Genomic DNA, 20,894 nt, shown 5'->3' with positions numbered 1-20,894 from the left:
GGGGACACTTGAATATATATAATAAAATAATAATATTCAAGTTCTAATCATTCCAATAAATGTCAATTATGGAAATCTATTATTGTATCATGTAAAAATATATTTTCTTGACGAATATGAGATACAATTGATCATTAATAAAAGCATCGACAGTAGTAATTAATATCAGATTAGATATACCAGGATAACTTGAATTTGATCATTATTAACGATATCAACATTATTATCCCGGTAAACTTGAATCACAAGGAGACGGTGGAAAAAGGAAAGTGACAACAATGCCTTCCTATAATTTTCACTGACTTTATAAAGTGAATGTCACTACATGCTTCTTTGTGTATAAAATCACTTCACTTGTAAGGGCTACTTTATTAAAATTATTAAAAACATTCTATTTAAAATGGGTACAATCAATTTGAAATGTTTTAAAGTTTAAATTATTTTAAATAAAAGGGTACTTCATGTTTTAATATAGTTTTTTAATAGTTCTTTGTGTATGTGAACCAAACACAAGAAATTTGTTGTATGACTGTAGGTACCGCGCACCAGTATCGAGAGTAATAACTCAACAGCGTTGTTATTTACAACTTGAAATATCCATTGCAAAAAATGATCGATGCATGGTAAAGCATGCTTAATAATGTGTGCTTGAAAGCTCCACTCATATCCTCATTGCTCTAAGGAATGCATGCACAGTCTGGGTACATAGAAGGAATAGCTCAAACTCCCAATTAAATAATGTTTTTTATGATTGACATTTGAATAATGATGACTTGGATCATTGCTGAGAAAAGTTGCTGAAATAATTATCACAGTAAGAACACACCCACTACTCAGTAACAATTACTGTTTTTTTATACTGGACTCCTGCAAGGCTATCACGTTCAAAATAGCTCAAGTAATTTCGACTTTGAGATGAATGAGAAAACGGCAATGTATTAGACCGATGATCGATTACCGTGTTTATGCCTATTCACGAAATCGATATAGGCCTGAATTCATAAAAAGAGAACAGTTTGAGACTACACCTACAAAGAAAACTGTAATTTATTTGAAATTACACCTCCATGCTCAAAAACATTTCCGCTGTATTGTTCTATTTGATATGTTAGTGTTCAGCCTGAATTTATTTTTTATTACGTTTTCACTTTGGTTTGAATGGATAGCTTATTGTATGATCAATCTGCTTGCTAATATTAAAAATAGGATCGCTCAACTGTCAATCAGGTATAAACATTCTATTTGATGTCTATATAACCTCTGATGAATTAGATCATTCAGTTTATCTACAGAGTTATTCTCCAATCTACATAGATTCATGATAAAATGTTAAACAAAAATATTGGAGACTCCAAACTTATCTTCTTATGTTGGTTGATTCTGAAATTTCTTGTGAATAACAAAACACATTCCTCAAGAGTCTATCATTTTTCGTTACAGCTTCATCTGTATTATTATTCAAATCAACCCTAGGCCTAATATATTTAAGTAGCTATGCTCATAAATACTGTTATGAATAAGACGATAATTAACTGTATTAATTTCAAGTTACAAGCTATTCATTACTGCATTACGTTGAGGTGTTACAGATGAAACAATGAGTTTATTTTCCCTCGTAAACTAGCTGCATTGTTTATGCGGCCATTTGAGCGGATAATGGATCCAGTCTGATTTACGATATCAGTTGGAAAAAATCTGCTAACGATCTTCTCAGCTACTGCAACATGCACTGTCTCCTTTGAACTGTTCTTTCCAAGGTCATCACTGTTGCACTTGGAAATTCACAAAGCTGCACAGAAGAATGCTGTTCAATCGATCAAATTTGCAGTTATATTACTGCCATAACTTTCAGTAAACTATGGTGATTCAACTCATTGAAACGAGACAGTTATCTTGAAAAGTACACGGAGTAACTTTGGTCTCGTAATATAATAGTGTATGATGCAACAAGTAGGAAATAAATTAGTTTTTCAAGCAAAAACAAAACTGCAATAGGTGATAAAATAATCAATAGATTCCAAGATTTTATTTATTTGTAGCATAGACTAAGCATATAGTAAAATCGTATGCTTTCTATTTAATGCTTTCTTAATATGGGTTTACTAGAACTAGGCTACATAAGTACATCATAAGAAGTATGTGAAGTGGGGGTTTGAACTTGAACTCAGAAATATAGTGGTTCAACTTTTTATCAATCAAAGTAATTGAATTATTCCATCCATTGACCAATACAATGATGAGAAATTTTCCACTCCATCAACCACCCATGTAGTATATCTCTTCAAGAGAGTCTCTAAGATACTTTTTTATAATACACTTTTTTCTATGTATTTCACCCGACATGCAGTCAAATATTATTTTATAATATTATAGATATAATTTATTTGACTGCATGTCGTGTGAAAACATAGAAAAATTGTGTTAATACATCGCAGCTCGGAATGGATCAAGAAACCATCACCTTTTTTATAATCTTATAATTTCTGCGTTTTTGATAACCAGTTATTTCGAGTTTCAGCAACCAAAAAGAAAATTGAATAATTATAAATAATAGTTCACTAATGGATTACTTTAGCTTTCTGCTTGACGTATGTGAAATGCAATGTTGCGTCGAATGAACCGACGCCTAGCAGTGTAGGCCTACTCACTTCAGCTCATTGGACATTGCTCAGGCTGTTTTTGTTCCAACTTATCATTTTGAATAGTCATGCATGAAAATAATCCCAGCTATGGTCCGTTAGTCAATGGTATAGGCTTGTTGAAATATTGCAATTACACGGAAATTATGGTACGGCGGTAGAATATTTGAATCAGCAAGGTCAAGAAACATAGCAAGTTGAAGAATACTACCAATTATTATTGGAGGGCCATTATTTTAAGGTACACTAATCGTTACACGTCGATTTGCTTATAGTTCTGATCCAAAATTAGATTCAATCATCAATGACCGACCGTTTAATATTATTTCTTCTCACGAAAGTCAGAGTACTTGCTCACGAACTGCAATTAGTTACTTCTTATCGGATATGACCAGTGGGACGTGTAGTAGTTTTTGCCAAATTTATATGTATAGCTTGAGCAGGATATAATTTATACCTTTGAATGCTCACTATTCGCAAGCCTACTGAGCTATGTGAGTAATGTCCAAGTCTTCTTTCTATTCAAACTAATGATCGCCACTCATCTGAGAATAATAATTGATTGGTTCTTTTTGAATAAATTATTATTTTTTATTTATTCAAAATTATAGAAGATTAGTGAAGCTCATTGAAGGAGCATGCAAAGAGTCACTATGTTACTCTTTCTACCTAGAATACTGGTGGGAAGAAATTGTTCCTAGAGCAGTTATATCAATTTCATCTTTTCCAATTTATGATCAGGATGTGAATATTTTATGCCTGTTCCATTGGAAAGAAAGAACACGATGTTATTGAACTGATTAGAATTTCACGTGCATAGTCGTAGTGATATGTTTGGTTTCAAGATAGATACGGAAGTCGTGGTCAGTATAATAGAGCAGCTTTGAAATAAAATATGAGAAGTGAGTTTATAGTTGGGAAATCCGCTCTATATCCGCACCGATGCCAGCAACCGTCATTAATAATTTGTTTATGGTCAAGGCGTGTCTCTACTCTCTTTGGCAAGCATTCACTGGCTACGATTTTTACCAATACATTAATATTAATTATCTCAAGCCTCCTCTCTCTCGCATTGCAAAAAGCTCAACTTACACTTACGCGACACAGGTCGAGAAGAGACTGCGACTCTAGTCTCTTCTCGACGCAACATGTGTTTACAAATGGTGACACTCAGACCAGTCGATTTTAGTCTCCGCGACGTCACCATATGAAAACACATGCTGCGTCGAGAAGAGACAAGAGTTGCAGTCTCTTCTCGACCTAAGGCAGGTTCACAAAAACAATACTAAGTTTATATAATTCCTTCAAATACAAAAATGTTATAGCTGTTATTGAAATTTGAATAAGAAAATCTTACATCAATTTATACTAACTGGTCTGAAATTGAAAACTATGGTTCAAGTATGGTGTAACAATTTGCAATTTTTGAAGGGTTGTAAGGATAGAAAATCTATTAAGAAGTAGGGATATAGAATTGTGACTTTAAAATCTGTACGCATCTCCATTTTATCACATCCTTGATGACCACATCCTCTTCATTAGTTTTAGCATTCCATTATATTTGTATTTATCATTTTAATAATTTATTGAGTTATATTATTTTTTTCTGAGGTGAATGCACGATTGAATGTAAAATGAATGAAGAATGAGATTAAAATATGAATTTAATTAACATGATGGAATAATACAATTGATGGAAATGGATTCACGGCTTGAATTGTAGTTTGAACCACCAGGAAATGGTCATTACGGTACTTGCAGTAAGTGTAACTGCAACTGGTCTCAAGCGGTCGGTCACTCGAGAGTCAACCGGAGTTTGGAGCACACGACACTTTTATGATTTATTGTATTGTATAATTATCATGTAAACCACTTCAAACACAACCAAACTATGAATGACATTCAAATTATTTTGCTGTATCCTCCCTGTACATTGACTTCATATTCAATCGATATTCTGCATATAACAACAAGCTATTAATAATAAAACTTTGAACCATCATGTAATGATTTAGTATAAGGTCCCTCGCTTCAACTTCTTACAAATCTATATTCATACAAGATGATTGGGATTCGCGCTTATTCAAGATACCGACATTCCTCTGAATGTCAGTTAGAAATATTGATTACACGTCTTAGAAATCGTGAAAATTTATATTTATTTATTGAGTATCCCTATTAAGCTATTATTCTTATAAGCTGTCAAACTGTCAAAGGAAACCTATACTAGTCTATTTTTTCTCTTTTTGGGATTAATAAATTATCCAAGGATTGTTACTAATCTACATAATTATACTATAGTATAATAATAAGATCGTGATAAACCAACATACTTGAAGTCAATTTGAATGCTGCATGACCAGTGGGAATTTCCTTCCACATAAAATGCATACAATAATTGCGAACATGTGCGGTGCGCGCTTCATTGTAGATCACTGTCATTGTAACACATGCGAAAATTTATCTGGCACGGGTTACAGTATTTGATTTGACCTTGCAAAATCAGCATTTCAACTGATTCTAGTTAGTTTTATCTTGTCTTTTTACTATCTGATGAATGTATAATCTTTAAAATTTCAAATCAACTTTTATTTTCTGCTGTTAGACTAATTCAATCATAACACAAAATAAGAAATTTTGACAGCAATTGTCTCTTCAAATAACCTAGGTTATTTCATAATAAATAATTAGTACTTATATTTAGGGAAAACTTTCTTGCTGGCATATTTTGTTTCAAAATAGGCTATGTATCATATAGCGTTCAAGAATTGAAATTCTAGAGCCGTATTCATAAGCGAAAAAAAACGTGAAAAAAACGAAATAGCCGAATATCAATTTGGTTGGTTGGTAGCAACCAATAGATAGAGCCTTTCATAACGATTCTAGTAGCTGGTTGCTAGGCATCCAAACATTACTCTAATGAGTAATTACTCTAAGAGCTTCTCTTACTCTAAGAGAAATAAACATTACTCTAAGAGCTTTCTTGAAGCACCATAATTTATTATGCACCATGACAGTTTAAACGGAGATTGATCAGCTATTGGTTTCAACCTGGAATGTAACACATTCTAATTAATGTAACCATATCCTCATGTAAACCTGGATTAGCGTTAAACGTAGATGATATGGTCAGGGCCTAAGAATTGTTTCAAACACGGCAACGTCTAACTGGTGATCATTATAAAATGATAATGCCGGTGAATGCACAACTTCAAAGACAAAAGGATTGGCAAATCCACTAGGTGTAAGAAAACATCTGTACAAAATAACGAATAACACAGAGGAAAGACGTATGCCAGAATTTTTTTCATCGGAATTCCTACCTGTATTCTCTAATGAGTCAAACTAATTTAATATCCGAAGAGAGTAGAGGGCGTTCTAATTTGAGTAATTTATTTCACAAATAAAATAATTTATTCGTAAAACCTCTTTTTTGTAGAATTTTATAACTAACTTAATTTAGTACCAGAGCACTCGGTTGAAAAACTATACAATACTTGTTTTTAAGGGTTTCTGTTTTCTCTGATTGACTTCGGAAACTTGTCAATGCAAGGTCGGTTTTTCAAGATATGACATTGTCTTTTTAAGGCTGTTGATTTATAGTACTCCATATCGTGATAGCCAATCAGAGTAGACTTGTTTAAATCTAAATGAAAAGAGTTCTCTCGTCAACCGGTTTGGAACATTTCTTCATTTATGAAATAAATTGTATAACACAAAAAAATGCATGAGTAAGTTTGCTTTGCATCGACAAGAATAACCTCACCTTTCTGAGATAGTTGTTAAATTTCCACTCATAGTTACCTCAGGGATCTCATTCCTTCTAAACCTCACAATTTCTATCAATGTCATAAGACAATTCATGTAGAATCAGAGACTAACCATTGATTTTCAGTTCATCCATGATGATCCAGTCTACAAAAATGGTTTTTATTGGTGGGGCGTCCCTGACGGAAGTTCCACCTCTCCTGAGAATATAATTTGTGCCGTCAATGGGGCTCACGGCTCACGACAATATAACATGCCCATCCGATAAGACTATTATTCAGCACATATTGTAATAGTTTGTACACACTATCACAAATTGATTTTAAATTAGGTACTGCAGTGCTTCAAATTGGTTAATTCCAAAGTACGGTATTTAACTCATTGGGGCCTACCTTCGGGAGTGCAATTACACCTATGTGAGGGTGAAAAAAGGTTGAGAAACCAATGTGGTTGATGTTACATATAATCAATATTCATTCGAATTATGTTATCATTATACATTGGATAGCATTCTTGGGACACAATATATTAATCATATTACACATTAATTAATAGGGATCTTATTTAAAGTTGTGTGGACTTGACATTTTTAAAACTAATGAATTTAGCTAGTGGTGAACCGGAGTGTGAAGCAAAACAAATCATTGAAATACTATTTCTGGACGTAGTATTTTCAAGTTTATAATAGAGTAAATGAAAAAGAAACTTTATTGCTTCAAAAATAATCTATCAGATTAATGGTCACGATATTCGAGTCACGAACCATTGTTATAATTTTCCATTGGAATATATTCTTTCCTATTTAAAGATTCGATTGTATATACCCTACTCATTGTTTATTATTAGGTATTTTTGGAATACTTGTGTAGTAAACAATGCTTGCACGATAAAATTATTTCAAGATACAGATCTAAATTATACTGGGTTAGGAATTAATGTGGTAACATCGTCTATCAATACCGATATATTAATTATTAAGTTTTTCATTTAGAAATCAGTTGTTCAGAAAATCACTGATTATATAATATTTTATAGATTATGCAATCGTATAATATTCATAAGGTAGGTTCCGTTTCTTGCATAAATTTCATCCTTTTTTAAAATAAAACATTGTATAGAAACTGGAAATTTATTCAGATGCTTCCTGAAATTCAATTCAAAAATTAATTTATTTCGTGCAAAATAATATTATTACAAAACATTGTACCGGCTAAAAATACAAATTAGAAAATTCTAATCCACATTAAATATCCACTTTGAAAAACAGCTTACTTCAACATTATTATTTGTTTTGCTTTAGTGGACAAAAACATAAAGCGAAATAAATATGGGCACACCTAGGCATAAGACCTATTGGAGTGCACTTTTCTTAAAAAAAAAATAAAAGACTTTAGAGTAGTAGGACCGCTACGCTCTACACAAAAAATAAACTCTATGTAGGAAAATAATAATAATTATTATACATTTACTAATGTTACGGTTTTAATGATGCGACAGAACAATGACTTATCTTATTACAAACGAGTAACTTTATACATGTTATTTCATAGCGATATAATAATGTTATCAAATGAACGATTCATTCATGGAGAAAAAATAAGTAAAATGAAAAAATATTAGTAAAATAAAATGAATAAATTTATTCAATAATTTTCTCAGTGAACAGCGAATGTCTTATTCAATAATGATGAAAACAGAAAGACAGACAAAAAAGCCACTGACTCAAGAATAAAATTATACTAAACTAGTATTTATACCAATTTACAATCCTCAAAAAAGATTCACAGTCATTCTATTTGAACAGATAGAACTTCAAACATTTAAGAAATATATTGAATGGGACTGAGGAATTAAGTTGAACATTCTAGGAGCATTAAAAGAAAATGAATGTTGAAAAATTGTTAAATTTTTCTTCTGTCTTTTAAAATTGTTTTCTCTGACTCGTCACTAGTTCAATTGAATTGAACATACTATTGAATTTAGTATATGTTTTCCAGTGTAGCATTTTCTTTATATCCTGATGAAAAACCTTCTATTTCCTCCAATGAAATGTTGACAACACACAGAAATCCATAAAACACAAAACGCAACACTTACTAATGTGATCGCCGTGCTTGGCGGGTCCTTGTTCGGGGGGCGCGCGTTTGTCGCGCGGCGCGTGAGTCTGTACGCAGAATGGATGTTTGACTAATTCTTCATAATGAGAAATTCAAGTCTGCTTTTTCCCATACTGGCTAGAAAATCAACTCCTATTCTCTCTAATTAATCTCAAAGAAATTTTTTATCAATCCTGAAAGCACATTTTCAATAAAGCTTTTTCAAAATGGTTTTTAATAAAACAGATTTACCTTTTCAATGTCAAACATATAGAAATGCTGTGACATAATTCTTGTTACAAAAGTTTCAAGGGCAATGTATTAATCTTGACTTTGATATATCACTCTAATAGAATCAACTAATAGATCAGGTATGATACGAATGTCATTTTCTTATGTTTTTCACGTTTTGAAACATTCCAGTACTGGTCACGTTTATCTCCACCCCACACCCCTTGAACGAACCATCATTTCCCTAATCATAACATTTGATTGGTTGGAGATTTATAATCTGAATAATAGATAATGCGTCTGCAATCTGAAGTTCGTTGATGCTGATAGTGGTCATGCTGATGCTGATCAGTAGGAGAAATGCTGACAATAATGATAATTAACGCTTTGAAGCTGATCGTTTATGTTTAATGGAACTGGTTTGCCGGAAAAAAGTAGATTGCTTTTATAAACGGTCGAAAATTTGCCCTTGATGTAAAAGTGTTTGAGATTTTTAACACGTTTGCGTGCATTTTATTTCTTCACAAACCAGTTGGCTTTGATTGTTGAATGATGTACTATATACCGATCATTATCTGTAGGTAATTTTTTATTGTAGGTAACTTTTCAGTTGTAGACAATAAGAAATTCACCTCTGTTGGAATGAAATGATGATTAAGTAAGTACAAATTGAATGGAGCATTGTATTGTACTTAAATGTATGTAGGTTATTCAGTTTATTGGTTTTGGTAAGAAGGAATTTCTTGTAAGTTGGTGAAAAGAAAGTGGTGTATGAATACTGAGGAAAAGTGATTACTCTCTTACTATTTTTTTTGCGAGTTGGACATAAAGTCCTTCCAGTAAAAACCAATAAAATGTGTATCCCGCAGTTCCATGCCCTAACACAGAACCCTCCCAAGTGAAAAATAGAATGAAATTTATCTCTCATACTTTTTATCTGATCGCAGCATCTTTTCTTATTAGTTTATTTTTTGTAAGATGGAGAACAGCTTCAGGGAGAGAATCACGCAAAACATGTTGATCATAACATAGGACTTTGTTTCCTTGTATTTATTGACCAACTATCACGAAGGCGGTCTTGATAGGTCGAGTAGTGGTCATCAATATTGGCCGGATCGTGATCAACGCTGATAACCCATTGTGCAAAAATTGCAGATTGCTTCCAGTCTTAATAGTTCTATAAATAGTTCTCCCCTAATAAGTCTCTCATTCGTATTACAGTATAGTATTGTTTGTTGATCTTTGTCGAGTAGCTGGTTTATTGTTATGCGAATCAAGTATTTGACGACACTAACCTACCACAAATAGGGATGATTTAATTAATTGAGTTGTCAGACAATAAACTAAGTTGTCAATCAAGGAATCTAGTCTAAGGAAATGCAACACTCTGAGCAAGTTCAGAGGAAACAAATTGTCTCTGGTCTTTGATATGTCAGTGCAAGAAGCAGTATAAGGAATAGGAGGAAGAGAAAAATTGGCATTGCTTCAATTCTTGCTCAATAATGATTGAATGCAGTCATTTCCAATACATATAGAATGTTTTCTTCTACATTTAAATTGCATACAATGTAACAAACAATAATATTGATGCTTGATACCTGTTGTTTTAATTGATAATTTTCTTTTCAATTTATAATAGTTATGTAGTTTATGAAGACAGTAGGCTATACTCCCAAGTGTATTTTTTTCAAGATCGTTCCTCTAGCACTGATAATTCCATTACGTAATTGGTCATGTATTGTTCAATAAACTCGTATTTTATTAACACTGCAATCTACCGTGGAAATTATTTTATCTCATAATCGAATGTTGGACCAGATGGAAATTTAGAAGAAAATTGAATGAATCTTGTCATTCTCATCCCAATTGTGGTCTACTTTGTTGAAAAATATCTTACGCTTAATCACAATAATATGGTAATTTATTTGTAGTTGACCTAGAGGAAATTACCAAGATATAACCGTATTTTTTGGTATAAATTTACCGAATATCCTTGGACAATAAACCAATCAAATTGACTATCCTGATTCATTTGATCAAATATAGAAACAAGTAATAGAGAAAGTAATTATTTGAAAATTTGATTTCAACATTGCTTTGGTAAATAGATTATGGCTGTTCCACGCATGAGATGGGCATTAAATGAGGATTAAATCGTCATCTTCTTATTTTTATTTTTATTTGTGTTGAAAATAGTCGTTCATGAAAATTAGATTGTATTGAAAATTTTCATAAGACGTGTCAGTTAGGCTAATATTCATTGGGCTGTTGCTGGATTCGTCATCTTCATTAGGGTTCTCGCTCTGGTTTTAATGCACAACAATTTATTAATCATGTAAAATTCTCTCACTGAAGCAAATGGTTTATTCACATTTGCCGACCGTAGGAAAATACACAAAGGCGGTAGCAATATTATTCTTTTTCTTGTTTAGGGTATTCACTGATGTTTTCCAAACTCTAAAACCCCAATCAAAAAATGAACGGAAAGCCAATTTTCCATATACAATGTGTTCTGTTTACTTGTAATTTTTTTTAATGCCCATAGGCCACACTCTTGCCTAGTCGCTTGCCACTTGCTCGGCATTTAACTCATGAAATGTTTTGGAATTCTCTTCGGATGGCTTCCTTAACTCTTTTGCATGGTTTTATTTGAAAAATTATATTCCAAAAAATAATACTTAGAAGTTCGGGATGGCCAAATCCCGATGGACTAAGAAACATCTTCAAAACGAAAGATGATTTTTATTCAGGGAAAGCTTGTCAGATATCGTCCATTGATATGTAAGCCCTAGCCCAATACTATAGGTTTAAAGTAGTAGGCTACTTTATACAGTCGTTAACATAGATTCAGAAAGGTTTTAACGATGGAAATTGTATAAAGGACTCTCACCAGAAATAGATAATTGCCGAGGTTTGTACAATCCGAAGAGTTTTGAGCTCTCTAAGGTAGTGACTAGCACCCGATTATAAAAATTACAGTAGATACCTATTTTAATTATCATGTTCAAGATTTTTCTTGTTCTGAACAATCGCTTGTTTTGGACAATCTGAACGAACGTTTGTTCTGGGGCTTTCTCCTTTCAGTGATGATCCCTTAAATTTCACATTATCAAGTTCGCTCAAAATTGTGTAATTTTCGTCGTAATTCGGTGCTAGTAATCCATTTTTGCATGTTGCAGGGATGATTGTAATAGGAACTATATTCAATTATTTGCTTCTCGGTAGAATGTGTTTTGACGAATTGTGTGCATCCGATCAATTGACGATCACAGCTGCAAGTCTTCTAGTGTGGGATTTCAACAAGTTAGTAGCCTTGCAAGAATGCAAGTATCCTCGGTTGTTTGAGCTAGAATGTATAGCTCAACCGTGGTTCAAAAAGTGCAAACAGAAAACGCTGCCTATGGTTAACGTGATATTTTCAAAATTTAGGTTCTTTTATTCTATAGTCTGTGAATTTGAAGTTTGTTTCATATTTTTACGAAAGTTCTATTATCAACCTATCAAAATTTGAAATTGTTTGTTTTGTAGTTTCAAGAATAGCCTAATGATTTGGTGTAGACATTGAAGTGGACATAATATTTGGACGATTTGAGACAAAATTAAGAAATAGATGAAGTATTGGGCAATAGCCTGTTTCTTCGTTTTTGACTATTTTATTGTTTGCTCTATCCAATAAATAAATAAATAATTATTCGTAACGCGTTCACTACTCAGACGTAAGTTTACCCTGTAAACTCATAACCCAGTAAATAGTTCCCATTACTGTCTGAGTACCTCATGTTTTTATCTTGAAAGTACCAATCCTTTTTCCGCTTGTTTAAAAGTTCACATGATAATGTTTTCTCAAAATGTTGTATGTTTGATTCATCCTACAACGTAAATGAGTGTCCTACGTCAATGACTCAGAATATCAGACGGAACTTTTAGCGGCTATAAATATCCTTCTTCCAGCTGTTGGTAGATCCTGCTCGAGTCATTAGTGTGCGACAACCAGTAAAGGTTAAAGTGTGGAATTTGTGCGGGCGTAAACTTACCTACTAACTCGATTACGTGAATGCGTTGCGCACAAATACAGTTGCTATAATTATTGCAATTTGCGCATGCGCAGGATCCTGTTAGCTGGTGAACTTGACGAAGGTCTGTGCAACTGGACAGGCCAGGATTGATAGCGACCTTGGCCATGAGCGACCTTTGTTGTCTGGTGTGACACCAACAATAATACTTTTAATTGATAAACTAGTTCGGCCGACTTGGCAGATCCCTCAACTACCTCAGTATTTACACTCATCTGACCTTTCACCCATTACCGTGTTAATTATCCAGGTTGCATTGACCTGTCAACCATCTCACTAGTAGATTACCTCATCCCGCCTTGCCACAATCACTGTGTAGTAAACGCGCTGTTTGCATTCATTATTTTACAGAATAATGGCCAGGTGCAATTAATAGTTGATCAGGTCATGCACCCCAAGCCATGACCGAAATAGCTAAAACCACTTTCAATCTGTTTCATTATAATAAGCTAAGACGCAGTTGTATGCAGATAACATAGTTCTTTTAACATTAATAGACAAAAACTATTCAATATAACCCAGGGTAGACTAACTTACCCCCTCAGATCAATGATGCACCCTCCATACCCAGCGAAATTCAGCTCCACCCAGTACCGCTGTTAATTAGGGACCCTCGCAGAAAAAAGTTGTGTATGTTAATCAAAAATTTAAAATGTCGAGCTGGTAGGCCTATGTTGAATAAGATTGGGTCGAGCTCACATCTAACCAATCTTATGGTAAGTTATGTGTAATGTGACCGGACTCCTGGTGGATATTCCGTACTGATTATAGTTTCAAACTTTTCTTCAAGATCTACGTATTTTGTGCCATGAAAACTTCCAATGCAGACTTTAAACATCTTCAACAAGAATAATCCATATTAAAGATCAACTTCACTCATAAAAATTATTAGATATAGAATTAATTGAGGTCTGATGTCAGAGTTCTACAGGTGGTATGTTTTTCTATTGTTCCTTTTTTTACTCTCGCGGGAGCTCTCACCTCTCATAATAAATTATAATTTTGTGTCTTGGAATATTATCTGCAATTTTTTTGATAATTTATTGTTTTATACAAAAACAAAACTATAATGAGCAGTGCATATTCTTGCTCTAATATTGAGTGTCTTTATTAAGTTCTGCAGAAAAGTGTTCTCATGAAACACTTTTTTGGACTGTTCTTTTTTATAATTATTGTGTACTACTTATTCATGATCGCCACATCAATTCGGATTGGAATTTGTGTTACTTAGTGAAAGATCTCTCAATAATCAAATCTAATAATCATTAATTTGATACCATAAAACAAGTTAATGAAATATATAATTTAATAATCATATGGATAATTTCATAACGATTCATTCAAAATTGTTTCAATCATGGATTTCGAGTAGTATTCATTTTAAAAGCTTGTAATTAATTCCGATTTTTCATCTCTTCTAGATGCAGACAGAATTTGCTTGGGAGTATCTTCTGAATCCCTGCTCCTTTCTGACCGCTCACGTTGAGATCTTCACAACTATTCAAGGAGTCGTTCTCTTAGAGATGCAGTACAGTAACCTTTTTCTTAAACTGATACTGCAAGGAGTATATTATTGAGGGATGCAGAGACGTTGTTGATATGAAGTGGGGAAATCCCCCTGTAACAGGTAAGACCAGTTTTGCCCTGAAACATGGGGTAACGCCTTTCTGGAACACCGCAAGAGATTCCAGCCTTCAATAGAATTTTCGAATAGTGGTGGAGTTCCGTTCGATTTGAGAATCATTTGGAGAATCTCTTTACTGTAGAACACTTTAGGAATTGTATGCTATTAGGAATTAATTGTTTAGGAGTTTCAATCCTGCTCTCAGATATTTCAAAGACTATTAACTTAATAGCAGACTACTATAACAGGTCGTTATCGTATTTTTAATTGGATCGTAATCGTAATAGGAAAGATAGGATTCAAATTTGAATTTTTGATTTTGAAAGATTAAACAACATTTGATATAGTAATAGAGCCTCAGTATCTTCGATTACACCAGTACGGTGTAAGAAACTCCTCAAAATAGTTTTTTTCAAGATTAGGATACTCTTCAAAATACATGATGTATTATGATATAGGCCTATAATTATTGAAAAATCTTATTGTACTAAGTTTTTAACCTAAATACGATCAATGACAGAAGTACACTGACCTTCAAATATTATTCATAATAAACGGAGCCACCATCCACTATAGGTGATAATAATCACCACCATCCACTATGGTGAAAAAATGCCAATTTATCCGTATCGGGCCTTTTGTCGGTTATCCATGACCCTCCTAACCCATCATTATTGTGGATGTATTTCCATTAATCATTCAGATTCTCTCAAGTCTCAGAAATAATATAACAATCGATCGTCTAAGTCATGAAAATAAGATTCAAAATGTAACGCCATTATAGGCTAATGTAACTCACTTCTATAATCAATCAAAACTTGAAAAAAACGCCAAATCAAATAATATGGTTTTCAGTTTCAAAAAATTAAATCATAAATTTCAACATGGAAGTTATCGTTCCGCTCTTATCAGGTTTCATAATGATCTTGAAATCACTGAAAGACTGGTCATTGGAACGATAATTTTGTTTTGCCACACCCATTCTGCTGTGTGGTATAATGTGAGTGTTCTACAAAGGACAAATTGACATCTGTCGAAAAGTAGCCTATCATACAGGATACGTTATTTGATAGTGTGAATTGATATATGCGAATTAAAAAATGTGTTCTGCAAAGTAGGAAACAAATAATAATTATTGTACCTTCTGGCCGCTAGTGTCCTTCTAATTTGGCAAGCAGTACCGTATTCATAATAATCTGCTTGTATCAAGTTATAAAGCTGAACGGTATGTATTGGCTGAATCATGTTCCAAATAAGCTATTGCCTTATTGATCAAATTGAATAGTTTCATTTCATGTTATAATTGTGATCGTCTTTTTCCGTTAGGGCTACTCTTTAATAGAAACAATTTAATAAAAGGGTACCTGGATTTTTATTTTTTATTTCTATATGTGATCGGTTTAGAAAATGCAATGAGGAATTCAGCATTTGTTGAAATATAACAAAACTCAATGCCGTTTAACGTGCCTACGACATTAAAGTTTTACTCAAACCTAATAACATAAATAACAACAATCAACCTTGATTTTTAACCTTCGTCCAGAATATTGTTATAGTATATTCGAAGTATTAGATTTTTAGTTCATATAATTAATTTAGTTACTGTGACAACAAATTATCTTATTTATCGACATTTATTGAACTCGGTATGCTTTTCTTATTCAGATAAAAGATGAGAGTATTTTATTGTACTTTTGCTGGAAGATGAAGGAGATTCTTATGTGCGTACTCAAGCGTAGTAGAAAAGTACAGGGGAAACAACTTGAGGATTGCAGCAGTTAGATGATAAAGAAGAATAACGACACAACAGTAGTGCAAGTATATGAGCTGATAAAACTTTAAATGCAGCTAAGAGAGGAATTACTACTCTATAAACACAGAATGTTACTTTCTTAATTTGGCTTACTGATGTGAGCATACAGTATAGGCGCCCTTGACACATCTACTAAGCGAAGCTGAACATTTTAGAAGGTTGCTATTACATTCTTGTTTGCTTTGGAATTGCTGGAAAGATAACTTGGACCAATCTGCATTACAATTGCTATCTGTTGTATTCGATGCCGAAAATTGACGAATTTCGCACAATACAAATTCCAATTGTAGAAGACGATTCCTGAAACATGCCATGTAACGAACTTGGCTAGGATCCTATGTGAATTTTATGAGACTCGAGGATACAGCAAGGGTAAATTAATATGGAAACAATACCCATGAAATATTCACACAATTTGAAGACACCGAACTCTGCTGTAATAGATGCATGATGTACAGTTCTAATGCGCGTGACTTCACTTTATCTGTCAAAAATATCAATCAGATATGACATCTGATTATGTAGCAATGTCATACACAATAATAATTATTATTAAAAAGTCGCAACCTCAGTTGGATCTTGGCTTTCATGTCTGGTCTTAGCTCTCAGAAACAACTTTCGACAGACAACCGACTCTTGTAGGTTTACATGGAACTCTCGCATCAATGCGTGAGGCATTCTGGTCTATTTTATTGCAAAATTACAACAGTTGATTTATTAACTGTTTTTTCTGGTTCTAAATTTTGTCAAATTACGCAAAAATGTTCCAATTAATTAATGGTTATTTGAGTGTGATATTTTTGTTTTTTATTCTGTTTTCAATCGTCAAAATGTAAAATTCTTAGTTTTCTTTGTTTTTAGTGAAAATGGACTAAATTTTAGAAAAGTGAAACCATAACCCTATTTCGGACTTGTTATCAAAATTTGGGAGAGAAATAGTACAAGGAGTATCCTTATTTTTACTTTCCTTGCCCTACTACCATAGGTAAGGAAAGTATTGCTTTCTAAAAAAAATTAAGGTACCCCAATTTCAAGTTGTCTATACGTTTCAAGGTCCCCTGAGTCCAAAAACATGATTTTTTGGGTGTTGGTCTGTGTGTGTGTGTGTGTGTGTGTGTGTGTGTGTATGTGTGTATGTCTGTGAACACGATAACTCCATTCCTAATTAACCGATTGACTTGAAATTTTAAACTTAAGGTCCTTATACCATGAGGACCCGACAATAAGAAATTCAATAAAATTCAATTCAAGATGGCGGAAAAAATGGCGGATAATTACTAAAAAACCATGTTTTTCACGATTTTCTCAAAAACGGCTCTAACGATTTTCTTCAAATTTATACCATGAATAGCTATTTATAAGCCCTATCAACTGACATGAGTCTCATTTCTGAGAAAATTGCAGGAGTTCCGTAATATTTTTGAGAAAAATGGCGGATAATCACTAAAAAACCATGTTTTTCACGGTTTTCTCGAAAACGGCTCTAACGATTTTCTTTGAAATTCATACCATGGATAGCTATTTATAAGCCCTATCAACTGCCATGAGTCTCATCTCTGGGAAAATTGCAGGAGCTCCGTAATATTTTTGAGAAAAATGGCGGATAATCACTAAAAAACCATGTTTTTCACGGTTTTCTCGGAAACGGCTGTAACGTTTTTCTTCAAATTTATTAAACGGATAGCTTTTTATCAGCTCTATCAACTGGCATGATTCTCCTCTCTGGGAAACTAATAGGGGGTCCACCCCATCCTTGAGAAATGGACTTAGTAACCTCCTTCTCGTGCATGAGGTAGGTAGGTAGCGCAGTTCATAAAAATAACACATAGTCGAGATATTTTATCTGTAGAACAGCTGTTTTGACGACTTTAAAAAAATTACAACTAAAAAAATAATCGTATTTCACCATTTACTCTAAGGAAAAAGTACTCTGAAAACAATAATTATATATACACATATACAGAAGTTTGATCGTAGTTTCAAATATGAGCAAGGAAAGTTGTGTGAGTGTACCACACCAGATTTTTTCTCTCCCAATCAGTGCTACTTTGTAGAAATTATTAATAAATGAAATGAAAAAAAAATTAAATTGAAATTTTCTACATTTTCTTTTAAAAACCGGATGTGATATAAATTATTCACGGTATTTATCTCATAAACTTATCGAGACTCAAATAATCACTGCAGTATTGCACTCCTTTTTCCACCTATTCCATTTTCACATATAATTGGCTAGCTAATCAATAGAACAGCAACAGTAATCAATAACATGAAATTTTGCATAAAGATTCTTATTTACCGAGGATGCTTATTGACCTATTCCCATTTTAATTAAAAATCTATTTATTAATACAATTTTATTCAATTTGTGATACAAAATTTACTTACGGTAAGATAAAATCTCATTTGATTTGGGGTTTCTATTGTAAATTATTATCACAGTTGTTAATAATTTTAATATCAGCATGAAACTATACAAAATAAATTAGATTTATTTGTGCTTTTAATAGCCCCTTGCGGAGCACGGGTAACACCTGCTAGTTGAAAATAATTTATATTGGATGCATTTAATACTGGAAGGGCTCCAGTATGCTGGATACAGTATAATATTGTTGGATGTTCAGGTTTGATTACCGACGTTGTCATCACTTTCCAGATAATAGCAATCATCAGATTCTTGTTTCTGTTTGGTTTTTGATGTCAATTGTCATTTCAGAAGTCTTTCTGTTCATTTGAAAGCATCAGAGAATTCAAAAGTTATTCATCTCAATCTATTTCTCTGTTTCCAGAGCAACTAGAAGAACAATTATAAGGAACATCATCAGCTCGTACAATTGAGACATGACTATTGTAGGGGCTGAAGAAACGTTGATTGGAGACAAGGATGAAACTCTCCAAACTGAGGAAGACAGTTACACCAGTGACGAATAATATTCCATTTTCCATTAGGCATTTTCCATTAATATTTCCCCAAAGTATTATTGACAAAGGATAAATTTTATCTTCAAAAATAAGCTATATTTACATAGGATGCATACGTTAAATAAAAATAAAATCCCCAAAGTAAGAGATACGGTTTATCTAGTACTCCTGCAGGTAGACTGAACAATGATTTTGAGAAACAGCAATCATTTTTAAGTACAAATTTGATTGTTTCTGAATCTAGAGAAGTGAATAATGATAAGTTACATAAGTCTCAGTTCAGGCTCAGATGTTACACAAGTAAAGACTCCCACTAAATGATGGAGGAAGAGTAGACCAGAGACATGGAAAAGAAGTATTGAGAAGAGCAAATGTATCAAATGGCTAACTTACAAGAATATGAAAAGCAAAGAACAGCGAGAAACAAAATTCCAAACCAGTATAATGTTCAGAATTAATGTACAAAAGTATAATTGTGCTCTTGTGCGCCTCAATGTGAAAGATAGAATTAGTATTTGCAGAGCTTATTGGAAACTAAGCAATCTTATGACAGACAAAAAAAGTTCATATAACAGAATTTGAAAAGTAGTGTACGGTACCTAAATCACATAGACCTCATAAAGGGGATGCTAAATTCCGTGACAATACCAAAGCAAATCACCTGTAGAAGAATAATGAATTAGTTGGGTTTGTCAGAACTTTCTATGCAAACGTGTAGAATAAATATTATACAAGGTACAATTCAATAGCAGTTTCGAAAAAACTAGAGGCTTCAAGTTGAAACTTGAAACAGCGATGCGAACTGGCTCCCTGAAGTTTGGTTTTAATAATAATTGCTTTTTGTGAGAGTTTAAGATGAAACTAAAAAGAATAAAGAAAGAAGATACATCCAGTTTGTATTCGCGATTTAGTGTGCATGTATGCAGTTTAATGTCAAAGATTGGGCTCTATTGATAAATCTTATAAAGTCTTGTTTTCATAACGGGCAGAAACAGAATCCACATAAGCAAAATAGCTCATATTCAGCGGGAAGTTTAACTGAACCATATATAGGCTATGCTACCAAGTACGATGAGTGACTATAATTTCAGAATTACCGAATTGAAAAAACAATATGAAGATGATTCAATTTTAACTTCTATGCTTGGAAGGAGTGATGAATACAACGAATGTAATGATGAAGTATTAAAAAGAAGGGCAGAATCGATTCGTTCAATATATATAGACCGTGATACAGAAGGGATAGGCTATTTCAAAATTTAATTATGCGTCATTCGAAAGACAATGAAAGCAAATTCAAGAACCCCATACTCCAGAGTGGATGGAAATTTATAATATCTGGTAAATCAAAATTTGAAAGCTGATTTAGAACTTTCAAGGAGGAAGAAAAACTCAATTTCAACTGATGAAAAATTGGCCTTGACTCTGAGGTGAGAAAATTACATTGTGATCTCTAATAATAATATTGAATGTGCACTTTTAGAGTAAAATTAATGGAATTGTGCAGACTCTTCACAATTTTTATATGACATAAATTATCAAATATGTTGACATGACATACAAAAGCCTACAAATTTTAATTCACCTTAGGCCTAAATTAGGTGTGTATTGTTAACTGATTTAATACAATGTGATAATTATGATTTCCATGTTCATCATACATCAAACCTCAAAATCAAAATCTTTTTGGGCTCGGGAATCCTCAAGACTTACAGAAATAATAAAATT

Source organism: Nilaparvata lugens, chromosome 3 (assembly GCF_014356525.2).
Source record: "Nilaparvata lugens isolate BPH chromosome 3, ASM1435652v1, whole genome shotgun sequence".
In the NCBI taxonomy this organism is placed as follows: Eukaryota; Metazoa; Arthropoda; class Insecta; order Hemiptera; family Delphacidae; genus Nilaparvata; species Nilaparvata lugens.
Note: the sequence above shows the minus strand (reverse complement) of the source record.